This window comes from Oncorhynchus gorbuscha, linkage group LG19 (genome assembly GCF_021184085.1).
Source record: "Oncorhynchus gorbuscha isolate QuinsamMale2020 ecotype Even-year linkage group LG19, OgorEven_v1.0, whole genome shotgun sequence".
NCBI lineage: Eukaryota > Metazoa > Chordata > Actinopteri > Salmoniformes > Salmonidae > Oncorhynchus > Oncorhynchus gorbuscha.
In genome coordinates, this window is record NC_060191.1 from 18,544,151 (window position 1) to 18,553,439 (window position 9,289).

Here is a 9,289-nt window from a genome sequence, read left to right on the forward strand (position 1 = left end):
AGGATGCTTTGTTGCCAAATAGGATTTAATTTTGGATTGGAGATGCTTAATATGAGTCTGGAAGGAGAGTTTACAGTCTCGCCAGACACCTAGGTATTTGTAGTTGTCCACATATTCTAAGTCAGAACCGTCCAGAGTAGTGATGCTAGGAGGGTGGGCAGGTGCGGGCAGCGATCGGTTGAAGAGCATGCATTTAGTTTTACTTGCATTTAAGAGCAGTTGGAGGCCACAGAAGGAGAGTTGTATGATTAGTTAACACAGTGTCCAAAGAAGGGCCAGAAGTATACCGAATGGTGTCGTCTGTATAGAAGTGGATCAGAGAATCACCAGCCGCAAGAGCGACATATACAGAGAAAAGAGTCGACCTGAGAATTGAACCTTGTGGCACCCCCATAGACTGCCAGAGGTCCGGACAACAGGCCCTCTGATTTGACACACTGAACTCTATCTGAGAAGTAGTTGGTGAACCAGGCGAGGCAGTCATATGAGAAACCAAGGCTGTTGAGTCTGCCGATAAGTTCCTAACCTGAAAAGTTGCATATCGCGGGGGCTATTCGATGCTAATGCAGAACGCCATAGGATGTTTTTGTGTTGGTTAAGGGCAGTCAGGTCTGGAGTGAACCAAGGGCTATATCTGTTCCCATTTCTACAGTTTTTGAATGGGGCATGCTTATTTAAGATGGTGAGGAAAGCACTTTTAAAGAATAACCAGGCATCCTCTACTGACGGAATGAGGTCAATATCCTTCCAGGATCCCCGGGCCAGGTCAATTAGAAAGGCCTGCTTGCTGAAGTGTTTTAGGGAGCGTTTGATAGTGATGAGGGGTGGTTGTTTGACCGCGGACCCATTACGGATGCAGGCAATGAGGCAGTGATCGCTGAGATCCTGGTTGAAGACAGCAGAGGTGGTTTTTTATTGAACCTTTATTTAACCCCTGTAAAAACCAGTTGAGAACAAGTTCTCATTTTCAACTGCGACCTGGCCAAGATAAAGTAAAGCCGTGCGACAGAAACAACAACACAGAGTTACATGGAATAAACAAGCGTATAGTCTAACACAATTGAAAAAAAGAAAGTCTATATACAGTGTGTGCAAATGGTGTGAGGAAGGCCATAGTAGCAAAGTAATTACAATTTAGCAGATTAACACTGGAGTGATAGATGATCAGATGAGGGTGTGTAAGTAGTGATATTGGTGTGCAAAAGAGCAGAAAGTAAATAAAAACGATATTTAGAGGACAGGTTGGTCAGGATGATATCTATGAGGGTGCCCGAGTCTACATACTGTATTTGGGGTTGTACCTGGTAGGTTCCATGAAAATTTGTGTGAGATTGAGGGCATCTATTTTAGATTGTAGGACAGCCGGGGTGTTAAGCATATCCCAGTTTAGGTCACCTAACTATGAAGATAAATTAATTAATTCACATATGTTGTCCAGGGCGCAGCTGGGGGCTGAGGGGGGGGGGGGGGGGGGGGTCTGTAACAAGCGGCAACAGTGAGAGACTTATTTCTGGAAAGGTGGATTTTAAAAGTAGAAGCCTGAACTGTTTGGGAACAGACCTGGATAGCATGATAGAACTCTGCAGTAGATTGCAACTCCATCCTCTTTGGCAGTTCTGTCTTGGGGGAAAATGTACACACATACATAGAGGCATTTTTCAGCTATGACTTTACCACTCAGAATCCAGAATGGATACGACAATGTGGCAGCACAGGATGTAATACACCCTTACAACAATCTACTTTTTGATCTTCTTGACTTCTTATCTGATAAACTGCTACTGTGTGTCAAGAAAAGAGCCCCAATTAGGGGTTAGTGTACTCCAGTAAAAAAAGGTCTGGTTTAGATTAAAAACTATTGCCCTGCGTCCCCGTTCATAGGGGCATGAGAGACTCGTCACTGGTAGAATTGAGTTGGCACTTTATTGGCCCAAACACCAACAGACCCACAAGGTTGAGGTTATGGACAGTGATTAGTCATTTTAATTGTTTTGCATTGTGTCTAACTGTCCAAGAATAGGATCCAAAGTGTTAGGAAATATTTGTTCCCATAAATACAAAGGAGGATGTCTCTCCTCATACCTCTGGCACTTTAGTCAGACTGCCAGACTGTGTAACACAGAGCCAAGCAGGAGAGAATACATACAGGTCAACGGTGCCAATTGAAAGTCAAGGGGTGTGTCTATGCCTTTTGAATTACTCTCTCTTTACAGAGAACCCCTGTGGTTCAAGTCAAGAGCTTCCCTTCCCCTTTCAGTCTGCTCTGCGCATGTCTGAAAGTGACAGAGCCAGCAGCCAAGAGTTTTTCACATTATGTCATAACAAATTATTACACTTATGAATGTAGGTAAAATGCTAACATGTATTAGATCCAGTACAATGGAATAACTAAGACCTGAATTTGAATGCAGCGTGTTTCCAATTCCTCCTCCTCTTTCTGTCCAGCAGGGTCAACCAAAAACACTTGGCCTGATGGTTCATGCAGATACTGGGGAAGCAATATAGAAATGTATTGATCCGTTGAATGATTTGACTATTAAATGACCCATATCACAACCCTCATACCTCTTCACAAAAATGTACCTAAATACATTTTGGAAAAAGGATTTTACTCACAAAAGACGTAGGAATGTATTTTCCCAGTTAGAAATAGTGGGCCATGCATCAAATAACTATTTTCATCAGAAAAACAAACCCTCAAATGCACTATTGCATTTTGTAAGGTGTCTGCAGGTGGCTTGTTGTGAAATATCAAGTCATTATCAGGTTCTGTAAACTGTGTTCTAACACTCAACGTAGAAGGATTTGTCTTAATGTACAGTATATGAAAGTGATGTCATGTTTGTCATTTATTATCATGTCTTGTCCCTGTGCTCCCCATTCTATTCTTTTCCCTCTGCTGGTCTTATTTGGTTCTTTCCCTCTTTCTATCCCTCTCTCTCCCCCTCCCTCTCACTCTCTCGCTCTCTCTTCTCTCTATCGTTCCGTTCCTGCTCCCAGCTGTTCCTATTCCCCTAATCATCATTTAGTCTTCCCACACCTGTTCCCGATCCTTTCCCCTGATTAGAGTCCCTATTTATTCCTTTGTGTTCCGTTCCTGTCCCGTCGGTTCCTTGTTTAGTATTCACCATGCTGTGATTGCGTTTCGCCCTGTCCTGTCGTGTTTTTGCTGTGATTGTGTATCGCCCTGTCCTGTCGTGTTTTTTGCCTTCATCAGATGCTGCGTGTGAGCAGGTGTCTCTGTCAACTACGGCCTGCGCCTACCCGAAGCGACCTGCAGTCTGTGGCCGCTTCTCCTGTTATTCCCCTCTACAGACTAGAGGATTTCTGTTATTCCCTGTTTGGACTTGAATAAACTCTGTTTCTGTTAAGTCGCTTTTGGGTCCTCTTTCACCTGCATGACAGAAGGAACCGACCAAGGAATGGACCCAGCGACTTCAGACGCTCGTTACACTGCCGTCGAGATCCAAGGAGCCATGCTCGGCAGACACGAGCAGGAATTGTCTGCTGCTCGCCATGCCGTGGAGAACCTGGCCGCTCAGGTTTCCGACCTCTCTGGACAGTTCCAGAGTCTACGTCTCGTGCCACCTGTTACTTCCTGGCCTGCCGAGCCTCCAGAACCTAGGGTTAATAACCCACCTTGCTACTCCGGGCAGCCCACTGAGTGCCGCTCCTTTCTCACGCAGTGTGAGATTGTGTTCTCTCTCCAACCCAACACATACTCTAGAGAGAGAGCTCGGGTTGCTTACGTCATTTCACTCCTTACTGGCCGGGCTCGAGAATGGGGCACAGCTATCTGGGAGGCAAGGGCTGATTGCTCTAACAAGTTCCAGAACTTTAAAGAGGAGATGATTCGGGTTTTTGACCGTTCAGTTTTTGGTGGGGAGGCTTCTAGGGCCCTGGCTTCCTTATGCCAAGGTGAACGGTCCATAACGGATTATTCTATTGAGTTTCGCACTCTTGCTGCCTCTAGTGAGTGGAACGAGCCGGCGCTGCTCGCTCGTTTTCTGTAGGGACTCCACGCAGTGGTTAAGGATGAGATTCTCTCCCGGGAGGTTCCTTCAGATGTGGACTCTTTGATTGCTCTCGCCATCCGCATAGAACGACGGGTAGATCTTCGTCACCGGGCTCGTGGAAGAGAGCTCGCATCAACGGTGTTTCCCTGCTCCGCATCGCAACCATCTCCCTCCTCTGGCTTTGAGACTGAGCCCATGCAGCTGGGAGGGATTCGCATCTCGACTAAGGAGAGGGAACGGAGGATCACCAACCGCCTGTGCCTCTATTGCGGAGTTGCTGGACATTTTGTTAATTCATGTCCAGTAAAAGCCAGAGCTCATCTGTAAGCGGAGGGCTACAGGTGAGCGCAACTACTCAAGTCTCTCCATCAAAATCCTGTACTACTTTGTCGGTCCATCTACGCTGGACCGGTTCGGGTGCTACATGTAGTGCCTTGATAGACTCTGGGGCTGAGGGTTGTTTCATGGACGAAGCATGGGTTCGGAAACATGACATTCCTTTCAGAGAGTTAGAAAAGCCTACGCCCATGTTCGCCTTAGATGGTAGTCATCTTCCCAGTATCAGATTTGAGACACTACCTTTAACCCTCACAGTATCTGGTAACCACAGTGAGACTATTTCTTTTTTGATTTTCCGTTCACCGTTTACACCTGTTGTTTTGGGTCATCCCTGGCTAGTATGTCATAATCCTTCTATTAATTGGTCTAGTAATTCTATCCTATCCTGGAACGTTTCTTGTCATGTGAAGTGTTTAATGTCTGCCATCCCTCCCGTTTCTTCTGTCCCTACTTCTCAGGAGGAACCTGGCGATTTGACAGGAGTGCCGGAGGAATATCATGATCTGCGCACGGTCTTCAGTCGGTCCCGAGCCAACTCCCTTCCTCCTCACCGGTCGTATGATTGTAGTATTGATCTCCTTCCGGGGACCACTCCTCCTCGAGGTAGACTATACTCTCTGTCGGCTCCCGAACGTAAGGCTCTCGAGGATTATTTGTCTGTGTCTCTTGACGCCGGTACCATAGTGCCTTCTTCTTCTCCGGCCGGGGCGGGGTTCTTTTGTTAAGAAGAAGGACGGTACTCTGCGCCCCTGCGTGGATTATCGAGGGCTGAATGACATAACGGTTAAGAATCGTTATCCGCTTCCCCTTATGTCATCAGCCTTCGAGATTCTGCAGGGAGCCAGGTGCTTTACTAAGTTGGACCTTCGTAACGCTTACCATCTCGTGCGCATCAGAGAGGGGGACGAGTGGAAAACGGCGTTTAACACTCCGTTAGGGCATTTTGAGTACCGGGTTCTGCCGTTCGGTCTCGCCAATGCGCCAGCTGTTTTTCAGGCATTAGTTAATGATGTTCTGAGAGACATGCTGAACATTTTTGTTTTTGTCTATCTTGACGATATCCTGATTTTTTCTCCGTCACTCGAGATTCATGTTCAGCACGTTCGACGTGTTCTACAGCGCCTTTTAGAGAATTGTCTCTACGTAAAGGCTGAGAAGTGCTCTTTTCATGTCTCCTCCGTTACTTTTCTCGGTTCCGTTATTTCCGCTGAAGGCATTCAGATGGATTCCGCTAAGGTCCAAGCTGTCAGTGATTGGCCCGTTCCAAGGTCACGTGTCGAGTTGCAGCGCTTTTTAGGTTTCGCTAATTTCTATCGGCGTTTCATTCGTAATTTCGGTCAAGTTGCTGCCCCTCTCACAGCTCTTACTTCTGTCAAGACGTGTTTTAAGTGGTCCGGTTCCGCCCAGGGAGCTTTTGATCTTCTAAAAGAACGTTTTACGTCCGCTCCTATCCTCGTTACTCCTGACGTCACTAGACAATTCATTGTCGAGGTTGACGCTTCAGAGGTAGGCGTGGGAGCCATTCTATCCCAGCGCTTCCAGTCTGACGATAAGGTTCATCCTTGCGCTTATTTTTCTCATCGCCTGTCGCCATCTGAGCGCAACTATGATGTGGGTAACCGTGAACTGCTCGCCATCCGCTTAGCCCTAGGCGAATGGCGACAGTGGTTGGAGGGGGCGACCGTTCCTTTGTCGTTTGGACAGACCATAAGAACCTTGAGTACATCCGTTCTGCCAAACGACTTAATGCCCGTCAAGCTCGTTGGGCGTTGTTTTTCGCTCGTTTCGAGTTTGTGATTTCTTACCGTCCGGGTAGCAAGAACACCAAGCCTGATGCCTTATCCCGTCTGTTTAGTTCTTCTGTGGCTTCTACTGATCCCGAGGGGATTCTTCCTTATGGGCGTGTTGTCGGGTTAACAGTCTGGGGAATTGAAAGACAGGTTAAGCAAGCACTCACGCACACTGCGTCGCCGCGCGCTTGTCCTAGTAACCTCCTTTTCGTTCCTGTTTCCACTCGTCTGGCTGTTCTTCAGTGGGCTCACTCTGCCAAGTTAGCTGGTCATCCCGGTGTTCGAGGCACTCTTGCGTCTATTCGCCAGCGCTTTTGGTGGCCGACTCAGGAGCGTGACACGCGCCGTTTCGTGGCTGCTTGTTCGGACTGCGCGCAGACTAAGTCGGGTAACTCTCCTCCTGCCGGTCGTCTCCGACCGCTCCCCATTCCTTCTCGACCATGGTCTCACATTGCCTTAGACTTCATTACCGGTCTGCCTTTGTCTGCGGGGAAGACTGTGATTCTGACGGTTGTCGATAGGTTCTCTAAGGCGGCACATTTCATTCCCCTCGCTAAACTTCCTTCCGCTAAGGAGACGGCACAAATCATTATTGAGAATGTATTCAGAATTCATGGCCTCCCGTTAGACGCCGTTTCAGACAGAGGCCCGCAATTCACGTCACAGTTTTGGAGGGAGTTCTGTCGTTTGATTGGTGCGTCCGTCAGTCTCTCTTCCGGGTTTCATCCCCAGTCTAACGGTCAAGCAGAGAGGGCCAATCAGACGATTGGTCGCATACTACGCAGCCTTTCTTTCAGAAACCCTGCGTCTTGGGCAGAACAGCTCCCCTGGGCAGAATACGCTCACAATTCGCTTCCTTCGTCTGCTACCGGGTTATCTCCGTTTCAGAGTAGTCTGGGTTACCAGCCTCCTCTGTTCTCATCCCAGCTTGCCGAGTCCAGCGTTCCCTCCGCTCAAGCGTTTGTCCAACGTTGTGAGCGCACCTGGAGGAGGGTGAGGTCTGCACTTTGCCGTTACAGGGCACAGACGGTGAGAGCCGCCAATAAACGCAGGATTAAGAGTCCAAGGTATTGTTGCGGCCAGAGAGTGTGGCTTTCCACTCGCAACCTTCCTCTTACGACAGCTTCTCGTAAGTTGACTCCGCGGTTCATTGGTCCGTTCCGTGTCTCCCAGGTCGTCAATCCTGTCGCTGTGCGACTGCTTCTTCCGCGACATCTTCGTCGCGTCCATCCTGTCTTCCATGTCTCCTGTGTTAAGCCCTTTCTTCGCACCCCCGTTCGTCTTCCCTCCCCCCCCTCCCGTCCTTGTCGAGAGCGCACCTATTTACAAGGTACATAAGATCATGGACATGCGTTCTCGGGGACGGGGTCACCAATACTTAGTGGATTGGGAGGGTTACGGTCCTGAGGAGAGGAGTTGGGTTCCGTCTCGGGACGTGCTGGACCGTTCACTCATCGATGATTTCCTCCGTTGCCGCCAGGATTCCTCCTCGAGTGCGCCAGGAGGCGCTCGGTGAGTGGGGGTACTGTCATGTTTGTCATTTATTATCATGTCTTGTCCCTGTGCTCCCCATTCTATTCTTTTCCCTCTGCTGGTCTTATTTGGTTCTTTCCCTCTTTCTATCCCTCTCTCTCCCCCTCCCTCTCTCACTCTCTCGCTCTCTCTTCTCTCTATCGTTCCGTTCCTGCTCCCAGCTGTTCCTATTCCCCTAATCATCATTTAGTCTTCCCACACCTGTTCCCGATCCTTTCCCCTGATTAGAGTCCCTATTTATTCCTTTGTGTTCCGTTCCTGTCCCGTCGGTTCCTTGTTTAGTATTCACCATGCTGTGATTGCGTTTCGCCCTGTCCTGTCGTGTTTTTGCTGTGATTGTGTATCGCCCTGTCCTGTCGTGTTTTTTGCCTTCATCAGATGCTGCGTGTGAGCAGGTGTCTCTGTCAACTACGGCCTGCGCCTACCCGAAGCGACCTGCAGTCTGTGGCCGCTTCTCCTGTTATTCCCCTCTACAGACTAGAGGATTTCTGTTATTCCCTGTTTGGACTTGAATAAACTCTGTTTCTGTTAAGTCGCTTTTGGGTCCTCTTTCACCTGCATGACAAGTGATGCTATAAAAATGATTCTTTCACATTATCAAGCTCACTCTGACTGACAAATTCCTGCCTATTACTGTGATTAAAAAGAGCATATGAAACACCCATGTGAATTGAAGGCCTACAAAGCTTACAGATTTAAGTCTAATAGCATGATATGAAAGTATCAAATCAAAATCAAATCAAATGTATTTATATAGCCTTTCAGCTGATATCTCAAAATGCTGTACAGAAACACAGCCTAAAACCCCAAACAGCAAGCAATGCAGGTGTAGAAGCACAGTGGCTAGGAAAAACCAAAACCTAGGAAGAAACCTAGAGAGGAACCAGGCTATGTGGGGTGGCCAGTCCTCTTCTGGCTGTGCCGGGTGGAGATTATAACAGAACATGGCCAAGATGTTCAAATGTTCATAACTGACCAGCATGGTCAAATAATAATAATCACAGGCAGAACAGTTGAAACTGGAGCAGCAGCACGGCCAGGTGGACTGGGGACAGCAAGGAGTCATCATGTCAGGTAGTCCTGAGGCATGGTCCTAGGGCTCAGGTCCTCCGAGAGAGAGAAAGAAAGAATTAGAGAGAGCACACTTAAATTCACACAGGACAACGGATAGGACAGGACAAGTACTCCAGATATATCAAACTGACCCTAGCCCCCTGACACATAAACTATTGCAGCATAAATACTGGAGGTTGAGACAGGAGGGGTCAGAAGACACTGTGGCCCCATCCGAGGACACCCCCGGGACAGGGCCAAACAGGAAGGATATAACCCCACCCACTTTACCAAAGCACAGCCCCCACACCACTAGAGGGATATCTTCAACCACCAACTTACCATCCTGAGACAAGGCCGAGTGGAGCCCACAAAGATCTCCGCCACGGCACAACCCAAGGGGGGGGCGCCAACCCAGAAACTGTCTTTACCTCGGTCGATTGTCCGTGGTGTTGGTCCGTCAACTGGTCCATCTTATTTTACGCATCCACAGGAAAGTATTATTAAACCGACTTAAGAACATGCACACGATGCATACTAACGGGTGTTTACGTGGTT